Source organism: Prinia subflava, chromosome 3 (assembly GCF_021018805.1).
Source record: "Prinia subflava isolate CZ2003 ecotype Zambia chromosome 3, Cam_Psub_1.2, whole genome shotgun sequence".
In the NCBI taxonomy this organism is placed as follows: Eukaryota; Metazoa; Chordata; class Aves; order Passeriformes; family Cisticolidae; genus Prinia; species Prinia subflava.
Genome location: NC_086249.1, coordinates 76,381,468 through 76,407,839, shown reverse-complemented (window position 1 = coordinate 76,407,839; position 26,372 = coordinate 76,381,468). Strand labels below are relative to the sequence as shown.

The 26,372-nt window shown below is 39.2% G+C and overlaps 1 protein-coding gene across 9 annotated transcripts in view; it reads left to right on the top strand.

The window, feature by feature from the left end:
• Positions 1-26,372, top strand: part of INPP4A (inositol polyphosphate-4-phosphatase type I A) — a 113,072-nt gene that overhangs the window by 7,514 nt on the left and 79,186 nt on the right. For 2 of the 9 annotated variants that reach the window (XM_063392553.1, XM_063392549.1), the window contains exon 1: positions 20,757-20,909. The exons of the other annotated variants lie outside the window; for them this stretch is intronic. The gene's annotated coding sequence lies outside the window, so the exon portion shown is untranslated. Of the gene's footprint in view, positions 1-20,756; positions 20,910-26,372 lie in introns of those variants that run through there. 9 annotated transcript variants of the gene reach the window in all.

The following is a 26,372-nucleotide window of genomic DNA, read 5'->3' as shown; positions in this document are numbered from 1 at the left end:
TGGGACTAGTGATGCCATTTAAATGACTTGGCCATTAGAAAAATAGTGAAAAATAGTGGCCATTAGAAATCTTGTGTTAACGAGGAACTGCTTTCACCATAAACAGAGATTTTCCTTCTCTTCCCTTTTAGGTGAGACTATGGAAATGTTGAAGTGTATCTTTGCTTTGATATCTAGCAAAACCCTTTCTCCTCCCAAGCAATACACCTTTTCTCAACCAACCAGGAGGAAACATTTGTTGAGCAATAACCCAAAACGTATGGTTGCTGCCATCTAAGTTGTCAGCATTACTTATGGTTTTTTAATTCAGGTAATAGACAGACTTCACCTTACAAAGTTTGTAAGACTTGAGAAAACAACATATGATCTGATTGAGTCTTTTCTACAATATGTTTCTTTTGGCAAGAACAGATTTCCCAAGAATACGTGTTCCTGTTAGTTGGACCCAGTCTATATTTTAGTGAAATTACCTTTCCAGGAAGTATCAGTAAGAACTGTATTTTTACTAGAAATACTAGTGGCTGTGGTAGCAGTGCTAGAGACACAGACATCCAGCACGAGCTGTGGATTTACAGCTTCACTTGATCTGGAGATGGATATGGAAAAAAGCCTTGTTAATTCTGTATCAGGTTCTAACTTTGATTGCTGTGTCATGGTGTTTTGAAGTGTTCTGTACTTAATGAATGGCAGCTTACAGTTCTGTGTTCCCAAGGGGATTTCAAGCTGGAAGAAAACCTTTTATGGTTTTTTATGACCAGAAGATTATATACTCTATAAAAAGAGAACACAGCAAAATACAGTCATTCAAGAGAGGTTTCGGGAATAGCAGGATTTCAGGTGACACAAAGCATGCTATTTTACTATTTTTAATGGAGAGCTCCCCTTGGCATGCCTTTTGTAATTCTACTGTCCCTGGAGCTGTAGCCTTCGTGGTTTTCTCAACCATAACCCTAAGGGTAACCCTAACCCTAAGGGGAGCAGTAAATGCAGCCTTTTGCTGAGGCTGAGGTTCCCAGCACATGGGTGGTGCCAAGGAGAATGGTAAGGTGGGAGCAATGTTGGGGCAGTGCTGTGCTCCCCTTGGTCTGATACTTTCCATCTGAGACCTGCTGCTGAGATTTATAAATTAGAGCTTGTGATAGAGTTGGGATAATTTAAACTGTGAGATCTGAGGATTGGAGGAACCAAGAAGTGCTTAAAACCCATCTATTTTCTTGTCTTTTTTGTTGACTGTTTAGCATCCTGGTTAGAGAGTCCTTGAAGATAAATTCTGCTAGGGAGGGTAATGTTGTGTGGCTCTGGGAGGAGGAGAGCTTCAGTTTGCCTAAAATGTTGCAAGAGCTTGGGAATAAAAAGAAAGGAAATATCAGTGTTACTGCTATAAGTAGAAGGAGAAGGTGTTACTTCTATAAGTAGAAGGAAAAAGGGGATTTTATTTTTCAATGGCTCCGTTTTCCTCATTGCTGCAGTTATGGTTCCACATTGGGATTAGACTAGAATTTGGATCAGAAACAGGGAAGCTGTGAAGGTGGCAAGAGATATATACCTGAACAGAAAGGGTACTTGCAGAGCACAAGTTGAGAGGCATGGTCTGCCTGTGAATGAGAGTTTGGCAGGATTATATATGACTTCTATGCATACAAACTTTAAAAGACCTTGATGTTAGTTTTTGGAGAATATAGGGGAAATATAATTTATCTGTCATTTTGATGATACTGCTGGGAAGGAGATAATGGAAGACACTCTGGAATTGTGATTGAAGATCAGGAGAACATAAAGAGGTGCAAGAAGGAAGACTTGAAAAAGAAAAAAACAATCACCAAAATAACCCTCTAAAAAAGATTAAAAAAGAGAAAGGAAGGGGAACTATGAATTCTGAGCGAATTTTGGTACTAGAGAATTAACAGAATTAGCAGTCAGAAAGTGAAAGTACACAAAAGTTTAGAAGTTGGGAGATTTGCATTTCTCAGAAAGAAAATGAAAGGAGAAACAGCCCTCTGCACAGTAAATTTTAAAAATACTGAAATAATGTTTTAAAGGAATACCTTCAAGGTACTGTGTGACATAGAAGGCCCAATATAGAGGCTGTGTAGAATTTTTAAGTGATAAGAATTTGCTCTACTTTTAAAAACAGCATGCTAAAGCTTAAAAAGAAAAAAGAAAACTTAGAAGTGAAGCACAAGGTTCCCATGCTGACTACTATAGATACCTAAATTAAAGAAAACCATTAATTTTAGCTGATGCATATAAAAATAATATTTCAGTTTACATGGTTATCCAAAAATATTCTCAGCTACTTTGATTTTAGTGACGATGATTACTAATATGAAAACTTCTTTAATGGCTACCCTGTGGGTAGAAAGAAGTATGCAAATGTAATTAATTTCCAGAGAGGAAGAAAGATCACTTAAAAATAAAACTATGGTTGGTAGTTGACTATGTCTTCAACAAGACATTGACACCAAGGAAATGGTTGTTCTATTGTCAGTAACTCTGCATTCCAGATCTCATCTTTCCTGTTTCCATCAGCTGCAAGATACCACTTTCTACTCTTTTGGTCTAAATGAACAGCTTTTTACTTCTGACAGGGTGCTTGGTTAGGCTGTTTGTTAAGGTGAAACACTTGTGCCTGGAAGTTTGTGTTGGGACTGGAAGTTTGATTACTAAAATGTTGGCTTGTAATCCTTCCTGTCAGGTTGCTCTCAGTGCTATGACATATGGAATATAAGGGGTTTTTTTGTTTCCTACTAAACCAAAAGTAAGTAACATCCCACAGGAAACAAACAATTCTATCCTCCTGGAGGCTAGGCATCATGAGAGGTGGTTTTAGTCTGCCTCTGCCTCTGAAGAGCTGCTTCCTGACCTTCCCAAAGGCTAAGCCTTCCCAAGCTGTCACATGGAGTCAGTCCCCCATCCCATCTCCTGCCTCCCTGTTTGCCTTTGAACAGCTGCTGTATGCTCTTACAAGGGGAATGGGGGTGTGTGTAGGAAGGGTTTGGTTAGCAGTGTTTGAGTGCATTGTGCAGGTGGGTAACTTAAAGAAAAGCTTTTTTTTGTTTGCTTTGTTTAGTGGAGATACTTTGTAATAGAGTCTTGCGTTTATCTGAGATTATTGTTTGCTGACGAGAGTGGAATGATAAAATGGTGCAGGATATATTTGTGCTCTCCTGTTGTGCTGTGTGTGGCTGGAAATAATCTGGGTGTAGACCTGGTTTTCTCCTAAAAGTGTGTTGCACACAGGAGAGCAGGTGCTGTGAGTAAGGTAGTGGGGGGTAGGTTGAAAGGAAGATTGAAAAGGAAGATAAAGCTACATGTTTCCTTGTCATCATAGCATAGTTTTGTTGGGTTGTTTTACATGTTTTGGGGAATTCATTTAAATATTCTTCAGTAAGATTTAGTGAAGTTTTCTGGGAGAAAAAGCAACTGCAACATTCTATATACACATGTATATATATGTGTATATAGAATGTGCTTATATTTACCAAAGTACCAGCACAGTTGATAACTCTTCTCTTTTTCTGGCAGCCCAGCTAAAGCCATTTTCCACATTGCCTCTCAGGCACGTTCTGCTCTTATCTGTCTGATTTTTACACAAAGAAACTCTACCATATGCTGTTCAGACCTGTTATTCTGTGTCTGTATGCTTCAAATACTTAAAAAAGTCCATTCCCAGAAACCTCCTGTCTCATTCGCATTTGAAAGTGATATTTTGGTACTGATGACTGTGTATGACATTGCATTTATCACATACTGAATTCCACTGCAACACTCAGCATTGGGTGCTAGCAGGGGTGGAAATGAAGGCAGAGTTTAGGCTCAAGAGGGGCAGTAATTATCAGTGTGGAAATCCTTGAGATGACGGACATAATGAGTAAACTTTATAAGATGAGTGGTAGGGAAACAGTCTCCTCTCTGAACACGAGGGCCATTAAGCTGGAGTGGGAGCTCTGTGATATCCCCACGAAGATGTTTTTTTACTGGAAAACATGGTGCTGGGTGATAAGAGGGACATGAAACACATTGGAAGGCTTTGGAAATATGATACTGTCATTTGTTTGCAGCTGTCAGGCTGACTGGCCTGTTTTTCCTCTGGAAGGGATTCACTAACAACTGTGTGCAAATCCTGCAAATGAAGGCATTGCCCCATGTAGCAGCAGTAGTCTACCTGTTGGAGCTGGAATTTCTCTCTTATGTCTGCTTGAATCTGAAATCTCTTGCTGTTTGACCTTCAGGCTTTAACTGAATTTCCATATTGAGAGCACTAGATGTTGACTTTGGGGTGGAAGTGGAGACAAGTTCTCTCATAAAGAGTCACAGAAAATCTGCTGCTGTCTGCACCTTCACTTTGCTGATAACACAGCTTTTAATATCATGCTCTTAATTAACTTGATACCCTGCTTCCATTTCTTGGTGCCAGAAGAATGCTTGAAGCAAAGTGGATTTGCTCCTGTCATTGGAGAACTGATTTCAGGCAAAGTTAAAAGGAAAGAGGAGGCGTGGGGGAGAAACACGGTTGAAATTTGATAACATATTTAAATAATTATTGTAAGAAGGTGTTTTGTATCAAAATCAGTTGTCTTCTGATCCAGTTGTCTTCTGTATTTTTATAGATGTCTTAGTTTTTCATGTGTTGTTGATGTAAAATGCAAGATTTGAGATGGCGTTGCACAGAGTGTCTATTTTTAATGCTGGAGTTTTATCCTCTCACGAACAGAGTATTTGCTTAATCATACCCTCTTGGATGTTATTTTCTTTTTTTCCCATCCATCTTTTTCACCCATAGTTCAAATGGTTGGCGGAATATCTGTTCTTTGGATGTACCAGCATGAAATTTTGCAGATGACCGCCTGTCTTAATACACGTGAGGCTGTGATCACAGTTTTATAAACAGTGCCAGAGATGCTGAATTATGTTTGCAGTATTGCCAAATCACTTTAATCAGTCTTGACTGAAAAAAAAAAAGATGGCATAAATCCCAGATTACTAATGTGCTTCTGTGAGTCATTAGCAGTGGTTATCTAGATGTGATTGCAAAAGGTAGTTTTTACCAACACAAATCAGCCAGGGCAGGCCAATAAGGGAACTGCTATGGTGTAGCTTAGGTAGAGCCATTTTTATGTTTTTGGACATGTAGGAGAAGAAACTTCTCATGTATTCTGCCCAACATAGTACTTTGTAGCTGGGATCTGGACTACCATGCTATGATATCAATTAATCAGACATGCCAGTAATGTCTGTTGTGTACAACTGTTTCTGCATAAAGTAAACATACATCCTGTACTCTGACTTTGGGAAAGTTCTGTATTTCTGTGTGTTTTCATTTTGGTGTGCTGTAAAACTCTGGGTTTCGTTTCAGATGGTAAATTTGCTCGGATTTTTCTTTTCCCTCGACAATTCTAAATGTAGTTAAATGTATTGCACTGTATGATATGATTTTTCTGTCTTTCTTTCTTTCAACCATCATCCCTTTTTAAGTAAAGAAAACAAATCCCACAAAACTAATTTCATTTTTTTTTTGGATTCCCACATCTATTTATGGCTACTTGCATCGTGGTGGAAAAATGCAACACGACTCACGGGAGGGTGACATAAAAACTAAATGTGGCTCTTGACTGCTGGGAGTTCCAGTCCTTTTAGAATATCCCAAGAAACAGTATAAGCAGAAACTTCTCAAATAGTTCTTCAGGTTTTGGGGTGGTTTTGTTTATGTTTTGGTAGAAGTCACCACCTGGTTTAGAATCTACAGGCCTTGCTTTCCTTTATTGTCACTGGTTTTATCCAAGGAATCACTGATAGAAGGGGTGAGTGACCAAGGGTAGACATAGCCCAGAGAGATGTGAAGTGTAAAGCAGCTGCTGATTGTTACAGTGCCATCAATAACGATGTTGCTTTGGAAAAAAGGATGTGTTCTTTCCCAGGCAGGGAATGTAGGCTTTGAGATGGAGAATTTTCTTAATGCTTGAGAAATTAAAATCAGTGCTTTCTTATTGCTCAAGGAAAACAAAGTCTAAAAATGGAAACAACTCATGATGGTAAATTATTTTGCTGGACAGAGTTGTTGCTACCCTTGAAGCTGACTTTTAATTTCAGTGAAATAGAATACAATTCGTAGCTGTCTCTTATATACAGTGTTATTCAGGAGCTCTCCAAAAACAGTAAAAAGGCCAATCAAAATATTATGGGTTTCTTTTTCTTTTTGACATATTGGCCACTTTCCTCTTTCAATTTGACCTAATAATGACAGATTTGCTTAAGATAAAATTATTTAAATGTACTTTTTTTTTTTTTTTTTTTTTTTTTTTTTTTTTTTTTTTTTGGCTGTGGGCACAGAGGCAGAAGTGAGATGGTTTTCTGCTCAGAAAAAGGTGTTTGTCTGCGTATCTGTAGGCGAGAAATATTTGCAAACATACAAACTTGCATATGCATGTCAGTTCCATATACACAGAAACCCTTGAATTCGGCTGTACAGGGTGTGTTTTCAGGTAACTACAGTCAACTTTTGTAGGTAACAGAAGATAGGATGAAAAGATGTAAAATTTTTCTGAGGTCTGGGGTTTTTTTTCCCTGCAAAAAATAGTTTCAAGTTCTGTTCTGTTGCAGGAGCATAAATAGCTTGCAGTGTGCAAATGGAATTCATGATGATAAGTACATAGAGAATGAAGACTACACAAACCCATGGTCTCTGCTTGTGATACCTGCCAGGACTCCAGCTGAGGGAGTCTTTGTTCTTGGCACTTAGTGTCATTAAAAACTGCGAAAGCCAGACACTAAATTGGTCAGAACAGACCTTTTACATTCTGGCTCTTTTCCTTTCTTTATGGTCTGACTTGTCTCTTCCTCTGGCATCAGTGGGTGTTGGATCAGACCTTTAATTCTGTGGAATTCGTACAGACTGGAGATAGATCATAGAAAGAAAAAAACATCTGTACATTTTTGTAGCAGGAGAAATAGGACTAGCTGACAGAAGGAAAGGTAAAAACCAATATTCAGAAAGCAGAAATACTACTAGAACTAAAAGAATCTAATAGTTTTAGATGGAAAAAATAATTCCTTTTAAATGAATGGTGGCATGTTCTGGTTTATCAGCAAATCATGAAAGGTTTAGCTCTTACAGGTACGAGTTCAGGTGGCTGCCTGTTGCTTCTTTGAGGAACAGAAAAGCACAGCTTTAACTGTTGTCTCCTTTCTACTTTGCAAACCTTTGGAACTGAGAAATGATTAATTATGTAATTAAACATAGTTTAAGCAAAGTTAAGAGTTTTCTAGGTAACTGTTGGAAATCAGCTGAAACAGGATGTGCTTGTTTGCATCAGCACTAGTGTTTTTGTCAAGGCTTTTGTAAGAGCACTTGTATTTGTCTGAGCTTCAGCCCAGTTGTCTGCACACTGAGAGACATGAGCCTGCTGTTGGGAGTAGGATGGGAGTGAGGCTGGCTCAGATTGTTTTTTCTGTGGGTTTTACTGGTATAACTAACACCAGTCTGGCTTGAAGTGACTTACTGGGGCCTCTACAGGTAGGCATGTTAGAATGTCTTGTAGCAAAGACGTGAAAATTATGTGATCTATTAGTTCATTCTCCTGAAGGGTTATGGGGTTAACAGCTGTGAGCGAGAGGCAAGATGAGGTCTAAAGCACTAACAGATTTCATTTGGGACTTGGGGATTGTTATTTGAAGGCAACAGATTTAGTCAGAGGAATCTGCAAAGTTAAATACTTTCGTTTTCTTAGTGCTTTTAATTGTATCACTAGAATACTTAAAGTGGTTTTCCATATTTGGCATGAAACAAGAAAACAGTTGCTAAGAAGGATTTCTCAAGTAATTTACACTTTAGAGTAGATGTTTTGCTGTCGCTTTTGCTTATACCTGTCAAAACCCCCCAGAAACATGGATCACAGATATGTTAGGTTTTGCTGGTCTCTCCTTTGGATGTGCTTATGTCCCCGCAGATTCCCTGACTTGTTTTATTCACTGCTAGATGGATTACTTCAGCCCTACACAAAGTGCAGCAGTTCAGAGTTCCATATAGTTACTGATCAGTGCTTCCTAGCAGTTGTAGTTCTAAAGGTTTACACAAGACATCTGAGACACTCATGACTGGTAACCTGTGCTGACTTTCTGCTCTTCCTGTGCTCAGAGGCACAAAACTCACACCTTGGGAAGCTGACTTCTTCCTGTTTGTCACCCTGTCCTACGCATTGGAAACAGCTGAAGTCGAGCCTTGGTGTCTTTGTTGTGCTGAGTAAGTTGTACTGGGATTGGTGAATTTACTTGCAGAACAGGAAATTATCTGACTGGAGTTGGTGTTTTAAGTAACTTCTGTTAAAGAAATTACCAATAAACATAAGGAAAACTACTTTGTCCTGGAGCATTTTTTAGAAACAAATTGAAAGGAGTTACTAGAGGGAGAAGGGGAGGTGGCTTTGCTGCTTTGCTTGTGGATGTATGGCTACAGAGGCATAGGGCAGGCATAATAGTGTAGAGAGTACCCTGTAATGTAGCAATGGACAGAAGATGCCTTTGCCCTTTTAGAGGGAAGCCTCACATTGGTGCTGTTCTTTTGAGAGAAAAGTACTGTCCATATGGAGGGAACCAGCTTACTTTTTTTTGTCTTTTGTACCAACATGCATCCTTCTTTTTGCTGCTTGAACCTGATCTAAATATTTCTGCAGTATTCCAGTCCAAGCAACTGTAATTGGGTGCAGCTACCTTGCTGCCAATGGCCAAAATTCACTATTCAAGCTAGCTGTAAACACTGATGAGGTTTCAAATAACCCTCAGGTGAAAGCCCTTCTAGTAGTGTTCTTGCTCTTGAAATTTTGTGGTTCGGGTCTTCAAAGTTCCCTCTGCTAAAACACAAAAGAGTAGAGATTTGTAGTGATGGTTACTTAATTTTAAGGGTCAGATCTGAGATTTTTGCCTAGTCTTGCAATGGTAGCAATTGGACATTTGAGGAAAACATTGAATATCACAGAATTTATAATTCCTGATACGTGATATTCATCCATAGATGCTTTAAAACTTCTGACTCTGCCCCACCCTTGGCCAACATAATAACAGAGTGTGTATCTTGTCTACCTTATGCTTCCCACAGTAGTTTCATCCTAAGGTGTTTTTCTGCCTTAATTTTCTTTTCAAAACATGCCTTTCCTTGGTTTGATCTTCAGTCTCTCCATGGAGCACTGAGCCAGATGTGGATGAGTGTGTGCAGTAAGATGGGTAGGCCTGTACCTCTGTACTGTCCTCTTAAAGTATTTGCTGAACTTACCCTAAAGAGATTCAAGTTTTATTGTCTGTGTAGCTTCATGTTCTAAGTGACAGTTTTTGAGAAATGTATTAAAGGATTTCTCGTCAATACAAGAGTTACTTCTTTGGTACAAATTTTATATTGGTTAAAAGAATGCCAGGAAAAAACTGTTCCTGCTTTAGCTTTTTAAAAGTACACCTGTCTATAAGGATGTTTTTCAAACAAATAATTTGCTTGAAATGATTTTGTGGCCACACTATTTTAATAATTTGAAGGGTGACAAAGCAGATAGACTTGAGGAAATGGAGCAAAATGGTTACAAAAACTAGCTGACTAATTTTGTGTTTTCACCTGCAAAGAAAGGGAGTGCTTGATTATGGTGCATACGTGCATAGGTGTTGACATTACCTTTAATTAGCCCCAAGTGTACAAGTCTCATCCTTTAGTACCCATGACAATTGTACAGTGCAAAAATAGATTATATTGTGTTTGTTCAAACAGGCAACAAGATAAAAAATAGTGCTCTCCCAGACTGAATACTAAGGATGCTATCCCCCATGTCTTGCTGGAGTAAATTTTATGCTGTTTTGAAAAACTAAGGTTGATCTGCTTTGGTACACAAATTGGAGAATGTTGAGTGTTATGTGAGCTGAAGACAGTTTTTCATTCTGCTGGTGCTGTTATTCTCCACAGTGCTGCATTTAAGCCAGATTTGTCTTGTACTTCAGCTGTTAATGTCTTTAGTTTTTAGAAACTCGGCTGACACTGAGGTTTCATAGTACTGCTCTCTGTGTATCTACCTACTTCACACCTTCCTGCAGTGTTCTTTGTACTTAGAGACAACTGATGAGTAGCAGATTTTGGAGGAAGAAGGATGAACTGCCCCCACAACTTCCAGGATGTCAAAAACCAATCCTGTCAGTTACCCTTTCCTCCTGTATTTGACATCCAGCTCTTCAAGAAGACCCTCTACTATATAGCTGCTCAAAGTACAAAAACTAGTGTGTGGACTTAAAGAGGACAATAAAAAGTGACTGCTATAGGTGGCTTTGTTATAGATTTCAGGGTGTTGATAATGGAGTATCATAGAAAGGTTAAACTTGCAGTACCATTTTTCCTTTTTCCATGTGGCTTCTGCAGCATTAGAGGCCACACCTGCCACAGTACCTTTCCAGGCCTGAAGCCCACGCAGTACAGTATCCTGTGGAGGCTCTGCACAGCAGTTCTTCTGCAGTTACTGACATTTTTCTTCTGATGGTTTTTTTCTTGGTACCACATAATTCGGAAAAATGGCACTAGTGCTGATCCACAAAGTGACACCCGGTGAAAGCTCTGCTGACAATAAAGGAGTATTCCTGTCATGAGCCAAAAGGCCAGGAGTTTCAGGAGTGGGTGATCCAAAACAGCATTCAAGCTCAGCCTGTCGTGTGTTTTGTGTAACTGTGCTCCAGCACGCTCAGGAATCCTGGAGGACTTGCATAACTCCATATTGCAGCTTCGGGAGCCAAACCTTTGAGGATTGCTTAATGCCCAGCCAGGAGTTTCTGACTGAAGCACTGCAAGCTTGCATGGTATTGCTTTCCCTTTATTCAGTATTATTGCCCTTATTGCATTAAAGAGGCTAAACAGACCTTAAATACTTCATGTGAAGTAGCACTTGCTTTGCTGTAAGAAGTTGTTGTCTCATGATAAATGGTTAGTCCCCTTGGACAAGGAGGGGACTGACTTTTGAAACCTCTAAGTCTTTATTGGTTTAGTGTCTCACTTGGTTTCCTGACAGTCAGACTCAAATTTTCAGGGAGTGATATGTTCATTGGAAAATACAATTGGACCTTTTCCAGACTGAAACCTATAGAGCTCTTCATGGCTCTTCAGACAACTGTGTCGGTGGAAGAGGCCTTGCTGCTGTCAAGGAGCATAGTTAACTACAGCAAAATTTTCTGTATGGCCTTAAAACTCTCCTCCCTAAATTCAAAATGAGAGACAGACCTGAAAAAGTTTGTGTCTTTTTCCACAGACAATTAGCAAACACTGGGTTTTTTTGCCAAATAATACGTCTATGAAGCTTACCTGACGATCTCTTCCCAGGTCCTTTTGTTTCCTCTCTCTCCTTTACTGTCACAGCTCTCCCAAGCGTTTCTCTTTGTTCTCAGCAGCCTGTCAATCAGTCGGCTCACTCTTGCCTGGGGAAATGTGTGCCTGCCTCTGCCTGAGTTTCTCCTGTCCTGAATGCACCTCTTTGCATCTTTCCCCATCAGAGTTAACTGCGCTGTTTTTCCTGCCCTGCCACACTTTCCCCTAAGATGACCTTCAGTTCACTTTCGCTGTCACTTCTCCATTTCCTGCTCTCTAAACCAGTTTGCGCCATTAGTGAGCCACCACAGTGTTATATTCTTCTTTCCTTTCAAGGCTATATGCTAAGAACTGCTCTCAGGTTGGTGTGTTAACTGGAACTTGTATCCTGTTGATGGTAACATTGATCTTTGCCTTGCTGAGAGTCTAGATTCCCCTGCTCTGACATTTCTGCGGTTTCTTATATTATCTTGTAAAAAATCTCGTCAGAGATTCTTCCCATCTATGTTCTATTTTGGGCTCTGCTTCTATTAGATACCTATTTGACTTAAGCCACTGCAGCATTTTTGTAGAGCTTCTGCAGAATTTTTTATTTCTTGGTAAGCCTGATTAGGGCATATTAGCAGACTTCATCCCTTCTGTGGTTTTGGAGGGAAGCAATTGCCTTCAGAGAGGTGATTCCTGACAGAATCTAAGTTCCTGCTTAGCTTGGGTGCTCTGAATCGCACTCTGCCTGTCTTCTTGCTGAGAAAATAGAAAATACAGTGCATTTTCTGATTCTCCTGGACATTCTTGTTAATGTAGTCTATTCATCCTCCACATTGCATATAAGGGGTAGCATGAATTGTAGTAATTTTCAGCCTATTGAAGTGATGAGAGGCACTGCAGAATTTTAAGGTATGAACGTTATAGCTTCTGTACTTAAATGTTCCTTTATTCTTGTTTAGCAGGCCTCGTCTGTAGAAAATAGATTTGTTTCTTTAATGAAGTATTTTAATTCTCACTGTTTCTTTTCCCTTTTTTTTTTCCTTAGTGGGACATTTGTCAATGAAAAAAATAACTCTATTTTATCTTTTTAGTACCTAAATTACAGGAGTTTGCACATTGGAGTAATAGACCTGAAAAGGCTTCTCTTAAAAGCAAACAAACTAAAACATCTCAAGTAAGATGCCAAAAATATGTTGCTTTCCTGTGTGGAATTCTTTTCTATGCAAGTAAAAAAATTATTATTTCCTTTTCACCTTCTTATATATGTGCTGATTGCTACCAGTTTCATGCAGAGTTTGTTACTATCTGTAAAAAGGCTCTGGCATGTCTTAATTATATTTTTTAAACCTGTAATCATTTGTTTTTTGGGAAGAAGAGCTTGCAGGGAGAGAGCAGGTAGAAGAAATATGCCCAATTTTTGTAGAAGAAAAAGACTTGTGTTGACTACCTATTATAGGCTATAAAAATAAATTTTTAGCCTATTTATATGAAGCTGACAAAGCGTCAAGTCCCTTTGAAATAGTGTTTAGCCCGTATTTGTGTGGTTTCAGCCTATTATATGAACTCCTAAAAAAGGCAGGTTATTTAGAAACGCTAAAACAGGTGCTGCTTAAATCTTACTCTATTTTAGACCCACTGTAAAAAAAAAAGACACCAATACTTTTGAAAATGGTTTAATGTGAGGATAGCTTTTATTTGTCTTTAATTTTAATGTTTCTGTTTCCTTTTCCATCTTAGCTACAGCTGTAGCACTGAATTACTGCCTGTGTATTTTAAGAGTCCTTCCACAGTTATGGGTGTGGATCGTGTAGTTTCTGTGCTCTGTGTTCTTCCTCTTTGCTCAGCTCGCTGTCTCTGTTCACTATTTGTAAAATCACCAAATGTTAATGTGCTGCAGTCTGTTTCAGAAGGCCTTGCATGGAGGGTTACTAGAACTGTTTTTTCCCAAGAGAAATTATCAAAGAATTAATGTTATTTTGGAATATAGCAACTGATGAAGTATTTTCATACTATCTTTATTTGTGGCTCTTGCTGACTTGTACTGTTGGTTTTGTGTTTATAGCCAGTTTTTTTTCTGTCTTCTGTCTTCTTTGCATCTAAAATGATTTAATGAGGTTTTGAAATCCTCAGCTTGCAAAAGTGAATGTAGTTTTGAATGCACCTGTCTAGGAATGTGACTGTCATTTATTAAATAGTTCTTTGAAGCATTCTGCATTAACTAGAGTCAACCTCACAAGATCTGGATGGGAGATAAATGGATATCTTCATTCCAAAACTAAGTATTATCCCAGAATTACTTAATAATGCCCTAAATAAAGCTTGTCAGATATTAAATGCACTAATTGGGGCTTAAGATTCAGTCCCCAAGACTCTTTGCATAATGTCAGGCAAATAATGAATAAAATCATTACCAGCTCAGTGAGATGGGCCCTAGAAACTTGTGCTTCTGAGCCTCAGACTCATCTGCTTCATTCTCCCATTTGAGAAAAATGAAAACAACAAGACACAGCCATCCAGTCCCACACCTTCCCTCTGCCCCTGAAAAACCTAAAATGAGCTGGGGGGAAGGAAAACCAGTCTTCCTCTGGTTTGGGTTAAAAGCTGAGAGAAAAATCTACAGAACAAGTAGTGAGGATAACATGACCTCATCTCCAGGTGCATGCTTTTTCTCTGTCCTCAGTTTTCTCAGATGCAGAATGCATGCCACAAATCTGTCCTTTTCACCAAAGTAATCTCAGTGTGAAGGAAGCCTTGGCTCTGTGGCCCAGCCAAGCTGGAAAGGACAGCTGCAGCTCCCAGGGGTGCAGAGTGGCAGGACCTGTGGGCTGTGACCAGCATCAGGCAGGTGCAGCAACAGCCATCAGTTCCAAAGAACTGAGGTGCATCACAGAATTAGAGGAAGGTGAAAATGGGAGAGAGCAGATTGATAGAAAATACTTGGTTTATTGTCTTCTTAATATAAAAAATGATGCCAGTAATCTCAGCCATTTAGGTTGGTGCAGTTTAACTATAAACAAAAGGTTGAATGTTAACATAAAATTCAAGAACTCAAAGTGTTTTCCCAAAACACTGTATGATGCAAACATCTGTAATCTCTGGCCTCACCTCAGTCACCAAGCCATCCCATGCCAGAGACCTTTTACTGTACTAGAAAGTGAAAATAATCTAAACATGTAGCAATATATTAATGCATGCTTATGGATTATACATAAACAAGTAAAACTCATTGAAAAGTAAAACAGAAACCCATCCCAGCACTGATATCACCTGCTCTTCCAACAGATACATGGAAAAAGATGTCATGACTAGTGGATCTCTTTGGAATCTGTATTTTTATGTACCTGACAGAAAAGAAAATAATTTATTTAATAAGAAGATTCTGAATCTAGTATTTTTTTTAAATCATTATTACTTGCCTACTTTTACCATCTCTGTAGGTTTGCTGGTTTGGAATTGACTGTTCCTAAAATAAGACATGTAGCCTTTGACATAAAGATTTTTTGAAATCCCATTAGGAACACCACAGTGCTACATTTAGTGAGCTTTTTCTGTGACCTAATTTTAGGAAAAATCCCAAATGATCTCAAATCAATTAAGTTCTGAATGTCAAAATTTAGATTAATCATGAAAGAAACATTTCCATTACCAACACTTTTAATAAGCTTTCCCACCTTAGACTCCCTGCTGGATGCACAACTCAGCATGTGCAGAACATTAGTCTTTGAGTGGTCCCATTGATTACTTGGTGGCATTAATCTGTAGAATAACTTCCAGTGTACCACAAATACATAATGACTTAAAAGTTGTGAGCTTGCAGATAACTCTTTATGATTGGATTGTTTTCTAATGTTTTTAATAATTCCTTCTTTTGAAAGAAGAAATAAAGGCTTTGACAGAGAAGAAAAAATGGTTTAACCCCATGGCCTTTAATTTTCTTTTTTAACTGATCAACTTACTTTTGGAGACCCTCTTAGCATTTTGTGTAGTGCTGTATTGCACTGTACTAAGCGGGACTTCCTCCCCCCACTGCCACAATGGAGGCAAAGAATGCCAAAAATAAAATAGGAATAAGAGAATGAAGCCTGTAAACCTGTCTAGATAGGCAGTTACTCTCCATGGCCTTACTTTAATTAGGAACTTATTGAAAGATGATTTCCCTGCTGGAAATAGGGACTGCTTAACTTGCAAAGGGCTACAGATGAGTTGGGAGGACAAGACAAAGTGGTAGAAATCTGTGGTGCAACCACAGAAATCTTGCATTACAGCTGCTCTTTGTTTGTGGAAATTAGGAGTAAATTTTATAGCAAATGCTGCAGGAATAGTCATTAAAAATGTCCAGCTTTGCATTCAGTCTGACATGGTTTTGATTTGTTTTCCCCAGTGCAGCAGATGGTACTGGGAAAACAATAAGTCTTTGCATCTACTTTCTCCAGCACTGACAATTGTTCTTTCTGAGGCATTTGAAGAACCTACCAGTCATAGGTCACCAGCATGAAATCTGCAAGTCCTGCATTGTGGAGACAACAGGAAAAACTTCAGTTTGAAAATGTTTAGAGTATATTGAATGAACAAAATGAGTGGATTTAGAGAATATCCATCAGAGTATAGAATTTTGTTAGACAATGTGAAGAACTGTGATGCTTAAGTCAGACAGATTTGCCTCAAAATGAGTTTATGCCTGCATTTGTTTGGAAGTCTCTTAGCTTTCACAGGTCAATATTCAACTGAAGTGATTGTATGAGTGCAGAAAATGAGCATACCGGTTTGTAACAGAGGGCTAGTTGTGCATTGTATAGAAAAATAAAGATTGTTTGGAATAAGAAATTTCTGTCTATATTGATAGAAAAAATTTTAATGGTCTTGGAATCCTCGGGAGATGGGGTGTGTTCTGACATACTTCCTCTGTTATCCAAACTGAACTTTGTGGCATGCATGTAAGATTTGAGATTACAGATTCTTGTGCACTTGCCCTGTATTGGGATTTTTTTAGGAAAAAGCTGAGTTCTAAATACAAGGGGAATGAGACCGGACACACAGTAATTGCAAATGGTGCATTGCTTGATTATCAGGTTTAATGTGTCATTAGGGTCTTGCTGACCTTTTCTGTCCATGCAAAACATGGGCAGATGTTAGCATTAGAGAGGAAAAGAGAGCAGAAGTGGATAGACGTGAGCAGGCCGGCTGCCAAAAGATCAGCTGACACTGTGCTGACATCAAGTGCAATCTGGAGAGTCCTTCTTACCCAAGCAAGCCTTTGCAATGTATCGTTGGGAACCACAGCAGTGTCTGTAAACCAGTCTCTCAGCTGGTTAGTACATCTTTGTTGCTATGAGATATAGTGTCCTTGTCTTGTTTTGGCTGATTTCTCTGATCTTAGTCTCTGCAGTTTGTTGTTTCATCTGCTGAGAAGAGACAATTAAGAGGAAATGGGTGTTTAGGTTGTCTTTTGCATTTTCACTGGATTTGCAGAAGTACTTCCCTATGAGATGTGCATGCAGTATGTTACTGACAGCTTGTCACTTTGTCGTCTCTTCCCATTGCAGTCTGTGTAGCTTTGGATTGTTAGGGAGTAATAAAAAATACATTTTACGTGGGTCATTGCTATAGCAGTAGCTTGAGGAGGTGGTCTCAGTGAGGAGATGTACTTGTGTGGAGGGAATGGTTTCCCACAGCCTCCTGTGGGTTGCTTTGCTAATTGCTTTTTAGGGAGGACTGCAAGATGCTGCCAAGTGGTGGATGATGTAGTGAGGGTAAAAAGTTCAACTGCTACAGTGTGTCCTGTTATTTATCTTCAGAAACCTTGAGATAACTGTGGTAAGTGCATCATCCTCTTCCCTCCCCTCCATACCCTATCACCAAAGGTCTGCTTTCATGTGTGGCTTCCTCTGTTCGTTGTCTGTGCAGGGTAAAGATTCTGGTTCTGACACTTTTCCCAGTAGGAGTCTTAATTTTCCTGAGAAGCAAACGGGGCTTTTGTCATGGCATATCAAAATACCCAGGAAAGGTAATTAGATGGAAGAGAGGAACCCGCTAGGGAGATGCATCGAAAGGGAAGTCTGATAGTGTAGCAAGCAAGACACTGAGATCTAGTTTCTATATTTTGCTTTGCTCTGGACATATGTCAAGTTAGTTAGCTGTGTTTTTAAGATAATGCAAAAAATATTTATCTTCTCAATGTTTTTGCCTATATGTATTTTCAAAATACATGCTCCTTTTGCAGTGAGTGTCTTCTACTGTGTGTGTGCATAGTGCTCACTTCCATGTGTGGCTGCTCACTGGTACTTTGGAAAGCATTGCAATGCCCATATCAATGATAAAAGGGGTATGAGTCTGTTCTGGAAATTAGCTCTGCTTTTCCTCTTGAAAATGTGTGTCAGTCCTCCTCAAAAATTAGTGTCTCTGAGCTCTTACCTTTACACTGAGCTCAGAAGAACAAGATCACAAAACATTAAGATGCAGCAGAGAGTGTAGCTGTTGGAAAGATGACTGGAAAGCTGGCAGGGTGAGGGTGAAAGGAGGCACTGTGGATATTGGCAGTGGTCCTCAATCTGCTTCTGTTGCCCTACTGCATCAGGAGCCAGGTCTGCCCTTGAAGAAAATGAATGTTGTTTTTTTTCTCCACTCCTCACCCCCAGACAGTATAACCTAAGAAGAATAAGGCTCAGAAACAGGATTAGAGGTTCATGTTCTCAGTAAGGACAATCTAAGCTTTCATGAGAAAGCAGGTTAATAAGAAATCTGACAATCTGGAATAGGCTGTGGGAAATAACCTCTACCATCACTGGCTTAATGATGACTTTAAAAAAAATTCCAAACAAACAAATTCCTAGAGACAGGGAGGTCATGAGGAGGAACAAGATTCTTGAGCCTAGTACCATGTTGAATGGGTACTATACGAAAGCCTTTGCTTGCTTGTTACCTAAAGGTGAAGAAGGAAAAAGCATTATCTATAGACTGTAGAGAGTGTTAAAGTCTACTCTGTCTCTTAATGCAGAATCTCTTGCAGCAGTGTTTAGTTCAGTAGACTGTACTAAATTTCTAGTCAAGATTTCATCCATATCTGTGTATGTTTACTTTTGTTGGGGTAAGAAGTTTCAGGTTTTCCCACTTTTCAACCCCAGACCCAACCCCTTTCTACTGCAGGAGATCCAGCAAGAAAGACTCATCAATTAAACAACAGGAAATTGCTGCCTACAGCAGCTAAATCACATCTGATTTGTAGATGAAGTCGTTTGCAGCTGAGGCAAGTATACCAGTTTTACACAGTGGGTGCTCACTCTTGGTGTGCTTAATCTCTTTGAGGCCTTTAACAGCTCTTTTCTTTGAGTCAGCTTTGATCCAAATCCTCACTTTTAGCTGGACAGCAGCATGTTCAATTGAATGTAGATACACAATTGCATGTTTTAAAGGAGACAAAACCCAGAACTCTCCATCTTCCAGCTGAAAATAAACTACCATCCTCCAAACCCCCAGACATGTGAAGTATCATCCAGTTTTGTCTTCTTCTCTGCCTTTGTCACAGATGCCATTTGGACCATGGTAGTTTTCCTGATTAAAATCTCAGGGGTCTTGGTTTGGTATTTTGTTGCTGCTGCTGTGGTTTTTTGTGTTCGTTATTTTTCCCTGACATGCTGTGGTTCTTAGCATTCTCTTGCCTATTCAAGCATTTAAAACATGAAAGTAAAACCTTGGAACTTGACAGGAGGGAACATTCACTGTCATTAGTAAGCTGGGGAAAAGGATGGGATTCAACAGAAGATTTTCCAAGTGATAGAATACTAATGGTTTTAGGGCAATAGCTGGGATTTTTAGGGAAAATCTTCATAGATACCAGCTATTCTATATCCCCTTTGTTTATGCTTGTCTCTATGACTGTGCTTCAAGGATTGTTTTGCTCAGCTTGATTCCTTCTCATCTCTTGATCCTTGCCAAGGCAGTGTTCTTGGCTGCTTTGAGATACATGGAGTAAACATTCACCATCAGTAGTACAAAGTTTGTTCAGCAGTTTTAACAGCCAGATACAGTCCTGAAGAGTGCTGCACACATACGTGGATTGAATGGGCAGAGGAACCTTTCACTTTACTGGGCTTTGAAAAAGAAGGAATTCTTTAAAATAACAAAATGCACAGACCCATGAAAGTCATGCTTTGATATTAGCCTTTCCATGAGAAACCTTAATGCCAATCTGTTTAGCTGGGTGATAGCCAACTGGACGTTCGCTGAATATGAGGAAGAATGTTCAGCTGTAAATGCTTTGACATAAACCAAGTGCTTTTTCCCCAGACTATCTGGGATGTTTATATGAGTGGCTGTTGAGCAAGTCTGCGCATTTTAGGGACATTGTTCCTTCAGCCAGCATCTTCTTTTGACGATACTTGCTTGATTCATCCCACTGTCATTTGTTTCCATGTACTTAACCTGATGGCTCAGTACTAAATGGTTTCATTGGCCTCTCTTGAGGGCTGAATCTATTAAATGCTGCAACTGCTTTGTATAATGTGCCTTTCAGAAATAAATGGAATCAGTACACCAATGGATGTAATGTTGTACATATGTACATACATTAAGTTAGGCACTTAATGTACAACATTAAGTGCCTAACTTTGGCTTCATCATGCCTGTTCTCACTTGTTCATGGTGGGGAGTCTGGCAGGCCTAGGAAATAAATACTTGTTCAAAATTCTTCTTTGACTGGGTTATCAGTGCCTGGTGAGATGGATAGCTGTGGGGGAGGCTGCCAGAACTTAACCCTAAACCCAAATGCACTGTTGCTGTTCATAATGCAGCTATTCTCTTTTCCTATAGGCTGTTTTTCCCTGCTAAACTGGTGTCAGTCACACAGCATTTCTGCCCATGTACATCCCTTCCTACAGTCCTTCCTGCAGTTCTTTCATCTCACTGCATTTGAGACCAAATTTGCTGTGCCCAGAGTACCTAATGAAATCAGGCACTTAACTGATGAGGTTGCATGAATAAATTGCCCAGACTCCATACTTTCATTTTATAGTCTTTCCTGGGTTTTTTTTTGAGTTGTGCCTCTATTCTAGATGAGATTCGTGAGCCCACAGGTATCTTGTAGTAGTGCATCACCCGACATACCATGGTATTAACTTGGTCTGCAGAGCAAGCTTTTGCATTCCCAATAAATGTATTTGCAGTGAAGAAGCAGAATTGCTGTTCTGGGGGTAAAAGCCCAAACCCCAGAAAAAACAAACAAACCAAAACTGCTCAACTTTCTAAGATTATGCTGAGGATAAAATCCAGCTTGTGCTGCAAGAACAAGCTGGGGCAGTCTGCAGGCACACAGAGACACAGGCAGGCAGTGAGTGCCTGTGTGACAGGGAGCTGGAGCAGGAGGAAGGCTTGAAACTTAAACTCCTCCTGCAGCTCTGCATCTGCTCTGAGTCACTGGTATGACTCACACTGACAGTGTTCACGTTAGCTAGCGTTCAGATGGAGCAGCTCTGGCAGCAGAAGAAGCAGGTTATATTATTGATTACCTGCTGCAGCAGGCAGTTGCACCGAGATTTTTATTTACCAGCACAGATGAAACAGAGGAGGCTCTACTGAGCACTGCTATTATTATCAGTATTGCTTTCTTAAGGTAAGAGTGCCTGTTTATTTAAATACGTACCAAAGGGAATTTGGAGCTTGTGAAGGCTGAATTAGGGCTGCTGTTATTTTCAGAGGATGCTGATCTTTGGAGCTACGTTACTGCAAAGCTTTGTCTGGACTGTTTGCTGTGCCATATGGAGAATCATATGGCTAATGGGCAGTGTGCGTCCTAGGAAACAAAATAACTACTTTCTCATTCATTGATGTTATGTAAGGCATGGCAGCCATGTTTAGGACAGAAGACCTTTTTTGAAGAAATAGTGCTGCTAGATGGTAGGGCAAGGAAAACAAGTAGTTTTTAAGCAGCTCTCTTCTTTGGAGAGTACTGCAGTTCTCTAGTTCTTGCTTACTGAATTTCTGTGTCAATAGAATAAAAAAAGCAGTTACATTAGAAGTAGCAGAATAATTGTTTACCTTAAGAGTCACTGTGTTGTTTTGCCTTCATAATTCAGGCTGGGACTGTGCATGTGATCCGTGCAGTGCCTGGATGTAAACAGTTTCTTCAAATATTGTAAATGAACGGTAATTCCGGATATTGGAGTGATTTTCATCTTGTGCTACTAAAAGCACATATGTCGTGTTCTGACAACTAGGAATATGCAAAGAATGAGACATATTCTAGTTAGTGTTGACATATGCAGAGTAGGTATAACATTTGTTTGTAGTAGCTTTACTCCTGCTTTACTCCCTTTAGTGCTATAATTTTAATGTGGGTTAGACTGCTATTGCTTATTATGCTCATGTAGAATCCACTGAGTCTTGAGCATTTGCTGTATTCCCTACAAGAGATTTTATAAGCTAGGGATTCTGATTTTGAATTGCATTAGTTAATTTATCTTAAATTATTTTTTCTTTTCTCCTCTTTTTCTCCCCCCATTTATTTTTGATTTGCAAAGCAATATCCTTTTAAAGTGCATCGTAAAGTGAGGTTGGCAGCTGCTTTCAGTAATGAGGTAGACAGATCACTTGTGTTTGTTTTCAGAATGAGGTAATGAGGGTATTTTCAAAACCTGATCATTTACTGAGTTACTTTGAGGTACTTGAAATTACCACACATTTCCATGTAGAATTTACATAAAAGGGACGACTGTCATCTTCTCTGGAAGAAATACAGTGCTGTAGTAATAGCATGTAAAGCATACTTTAGGTTCTTCTTCTGTTTGCTAGTTTATAGCATTTGCTGATGTACAGTGTTTTCATTGCTCTGAATTAACCAGTTTTGGTGTTACTCTAGCTTTTAAAATAGATTAGTTTTCTTAATAAAATGGAACGTAAGGTCTGTTAGTGCATTTGTAGTATCTTTGTACTTCTGGTGACATCCAACTTGGAAAACTACAGTGTGAGAGGAGTTTTTAAAACAATGTCTGTCGTGGATGCCCAGCTCCCAGAGGAAAAATTTTGTTGACTAATTATAATGACTTATGTTTCTGATATTAAGTATTTCTCATGTTGCAGAATTATAAATGCAAACTAGTTTAAATAGTGTTAGAGTTGGTTTGGGGACTGTTCACTAGCAAAGTTCTGGCATGTGACAGTCTTCTCCTCCTCCCAAATCCAAACAAGTAGAAATAAAACATTCTTTATAGTCCTAATTTGTCCACTGATTTGTATCTTAATTACTGTTATTTAAGATTATGTCAGAACTGTGCCTTAACAATTGCCTTTAAGTATGTATTTAGGTATGAGTTCTGTATTATGTCAGAACAAATAATTTATTATACTAAAACTCAGTTATCTTTGATTTAGTTTACATAATTTCTTTATTGTAATACATTGTGGACACAAATAATTAACGTTAAAGTTAATACTTTCAAAAGACAGTTCAAGAACATGCTTAACATCTAGAAAACAGGATGACAGCCCCTGAAACGTCTAAAAACCAGGATGACAGCCCCTAAATCAATACAAACCTGAAGACATCCTCTCCATCTATTTGTTCATGGATTCTGTGTAAGGGCTGACCACCAGAGAGAACTCCCTCTGATTTGTGTTGTCCTCATGTCCTTTTGCCACTGGGATGCCATTAAGGGAAAAAAATGTCAGCTGAAAAAAGAATAAAAAGTCCCGTCTTGCAAGACAGCTAGACAGTTTGCTCTGTGTGAGTTGGAGAGCTTCTGTGAAGAACTAATGCAATTCTAGTAATGATTGTTGTGATACTCTGTCAATAATTATGTGCCTTCTTTGGGATATATTAGCAAGTTAAAACTGAAAATGTAAATATCCAAGATGGGAGAGATTTGTGCAGACAAGTGATCATGTCTGTAAGTGCAAAGTAACCAGCTGCGGATGATCCTTCCATGGAGGGATTTTGCAGTAAGTACCACAGGGCTTGTCAAAGTCTGCTCTCCAGGCACCCTGAAACTGGGGTTTGTTACATTAAGATGGCTTTGTGTTAGGCTGCAGAGGTAACAAGGGAGAGAAGCTATTTGGATTATTTCACTGGTACTTTTGGCAGGACTTGAATTGTGAGAGTTCATGATCTCTTTGGCCTTTCTTTTCTGTAAGCCCAAACAGAAGATCCCAGCTCTCTTTTCTCCCCATCTATTCCTAACCTACAGGATATCATGACTGTTTGTCTTGTCTCTACATTATTTCAGAGCCATGCTTTTTAAATTCTGCCTTCTCTAAAGCTTTTGTGGACTTCCTGCTGAAATTTAAGCCCTCTTTTTGATTCTCGCTTCAGCTGCTGAGGTGTGGATTCTTTCCCCTTGATAGGTTTTCCACCTAGGAAAGCCTTGAATGCCACAAAGCTCATGTAATTCAGCACTTCCCTTTTGCTCCTTGTGCTGCTGGTGTTCCAAACAACAGGTGGGTATTCAGGCTGTCCTTTATTTGTTTCTTCCTTTGTAGAACCTCCTGCCTTTTTTTGGTGGCTTCTGTTGTGGCCATGCTTCAGCTGTGGTACTCTGAGCCCTTTGTCAGCCTTCTTGGCAGTCAGAGAGCTGCTGGATGAACTCTGATCTCTTATGTTCTCTCTCAGTCGTTGAGCAGAAGTTTCAAAACAGACAGTGGCATCATCCTTGGGCATGCTGTTCTACCTCTCCCTGCCATGACAGCGGGAAATGGCTGCAGGAAACAGAACTGTTGCTGTGGGTAGCAGGTGGAGAAATGAGGACCCTAGAGAAAATAAAGCATTTCTCCAAAATTCTTTAGTGGGAGGAAGCACTTACTCTTCTGTTTTACACAAAAGCTGTATTAGCAATGATTTATAACTAGCCTTGCCTGGTGAAGAACTTAGGGGAAATCCAATCCTGTCATTGTAATTCATTTAATTTATGTGAGTCATCTTTAATATGAGGGATTTTTTTAATTGTATTACAGTTTTAGCTAATGATCAACCCAAACTGGACCATTGCTGTATCAGAAGCTGAGTTTTACACAGAGTAAAAGAATATGTTCATGCACTGAATAAGGATTTATTTTTTTTCCCCAGAAAAAATGGTTGCCATATTTTCTATGGTGATATGTTGTTTGACATTAGACTTTCTGAAAAAGGACTCTGCAGTATATGAAAAAGCAGCATCTTGTGTAGTACATCCTTGTCAGAAAACAGCACAGCATTTTTGTTTTCAAATAGGAATTTGAATGGAGGGAGGGAAAAAATCATATGAGTTGGGTTTTTTTTTGTTTCTTTTTTTGCATGTTTGAAATAAGCCCATATAAACTGGAGTTATATGGGAATAAAATCCTTGTATGTGAGCCATATGACTAGCACCATTTGTAGTACTGGACCATCTTGTTTGCATGAGAACTTGTCCTTTTATTTGTGTAGTTTTTAGAGATGACAGTTTTATACATGAGTTATTTCTGGGGTCTTGTATAAGCGCAAACATCTAGAGGGCATCTCCTTGGCCCCTTTTCATGTTTCCTGAAGAAGTCTTCTCGTAGGAATTAGATTTGTGCTTGGTTTTAAAAGGGAAGGGGAAAGAGTTGTTAAATCTTTGTTTATGGTGTGTCCTGAAAAGCTTCACTTAGTCCTGGAGCAGTTGGAGCAGGGGGGCACAGAGGGAGATGGTGAACACGTCCTGCTTGCCCTGGAAGGCCTGAACTGTAGAGGGGCTCCCACCTCATTGTGTTGCACGAGCTTTTGCATCGGGCAGAAAAAGTCATGGTCTCGTTGTTTGTCTGTTTAAACCTTTGTGTATTTTGAAGCTTGTGCTACGTTTAAATAAAGAGTGAAGGGTACAGCTATACTCTGAGTATAACAATGATGGTCCTTTCATTTGCCTTCAGGGTCGGGGTTTTCACTTGACTTCATGACTATAGTCCCCCTGTCCTGCTCCAGAGTCAGAGCCAGTGTAAGGATGAGGATAGTTCATTTTGCTCTGGTTAAATGAGGTTATGGCCTGGATTATGATGGCATGTTATTTCTGTCCAGAATTGTCCTTGTATTTTATAGGGAGGCAGAAATCTGGGATTAGCTCAGTTTTCATTTCAAGTTGATGCTTTGCCTTTAAAGCAGCAGAGCACTTCTGACTCATCTGGGTGAGCTTAAACAAACCTGGTTGGTAGGTCTGATGTCTCACATAACTGAATTGACCTTCTCTGTTCAGGTGAAACACAGTTTAAAGGGAGTGGGTTCATGATCCTTAATTCAAATTTACTTTTTAGATAAATACTTGATAGTGCCAGATGGCAAAGTAGCTACAGGTAGAGGTGAATAACAGAGCATGCAGGTTATTTGGGCAGCAAGTCTGCTGTAAAAAAAAAAAAAAAAAAAAAAAAAAAAGACAGCACTGCAATATTCTGGATTGCACTAAATGCCAGTAACTTCATCGGATTTCCTGTGTGTGATAGGTGAATGTATTATAAGTCCCAGATTCCTGAAATACGAACTGCTATAAAAGGTTTATCTCTCATTTCAGAAGTAGACACAAGTGGTCTGACTTTACTGCGTAAGATTTTTTTTTTCCAGGCTTCAGTGTTATTTCTGTTGAGCAGTTGGAAGGGCTTCTCCTGACGACATATGAAGCAAAAGGGTAAAATGTTCATTTGTATAAGGCACATACAAAGACATGAAATAAATAATGTCATGTTGGCAGTGTCCTCTGTTGTTTCAGGAAAACTTGGAAGAAGAGCTCTTTTGAGCTCTGTATGATAGTATGGTGGATTTGTATGAAAAGGATTGTGTCACAAGTATATACTATCACTAAATATTAGCATCACGGCTCTAAATACATGACATAAAAACGCATGCAACTGAGCTGGCTAGAGTGAGCTCTTTCTGTCATAAACTGGCTCTCAAATGTGGGTGTGTGGGAAAAGTTACTCAAATTATTCTCTGTTCCTGAGAAAAATAGATGACTTTCAATTGTTTTTTGGTAAACAGGAGGTAGTGAGTAATAGGAAGAATGTGGCCTTTGTGGTTTTGCCTGCATAAGGAAGATTTCTCATCATTGTGTGCTAGCTATTGTAGATTCTGATGAGAACATGGTATTATAATGCTGACTTT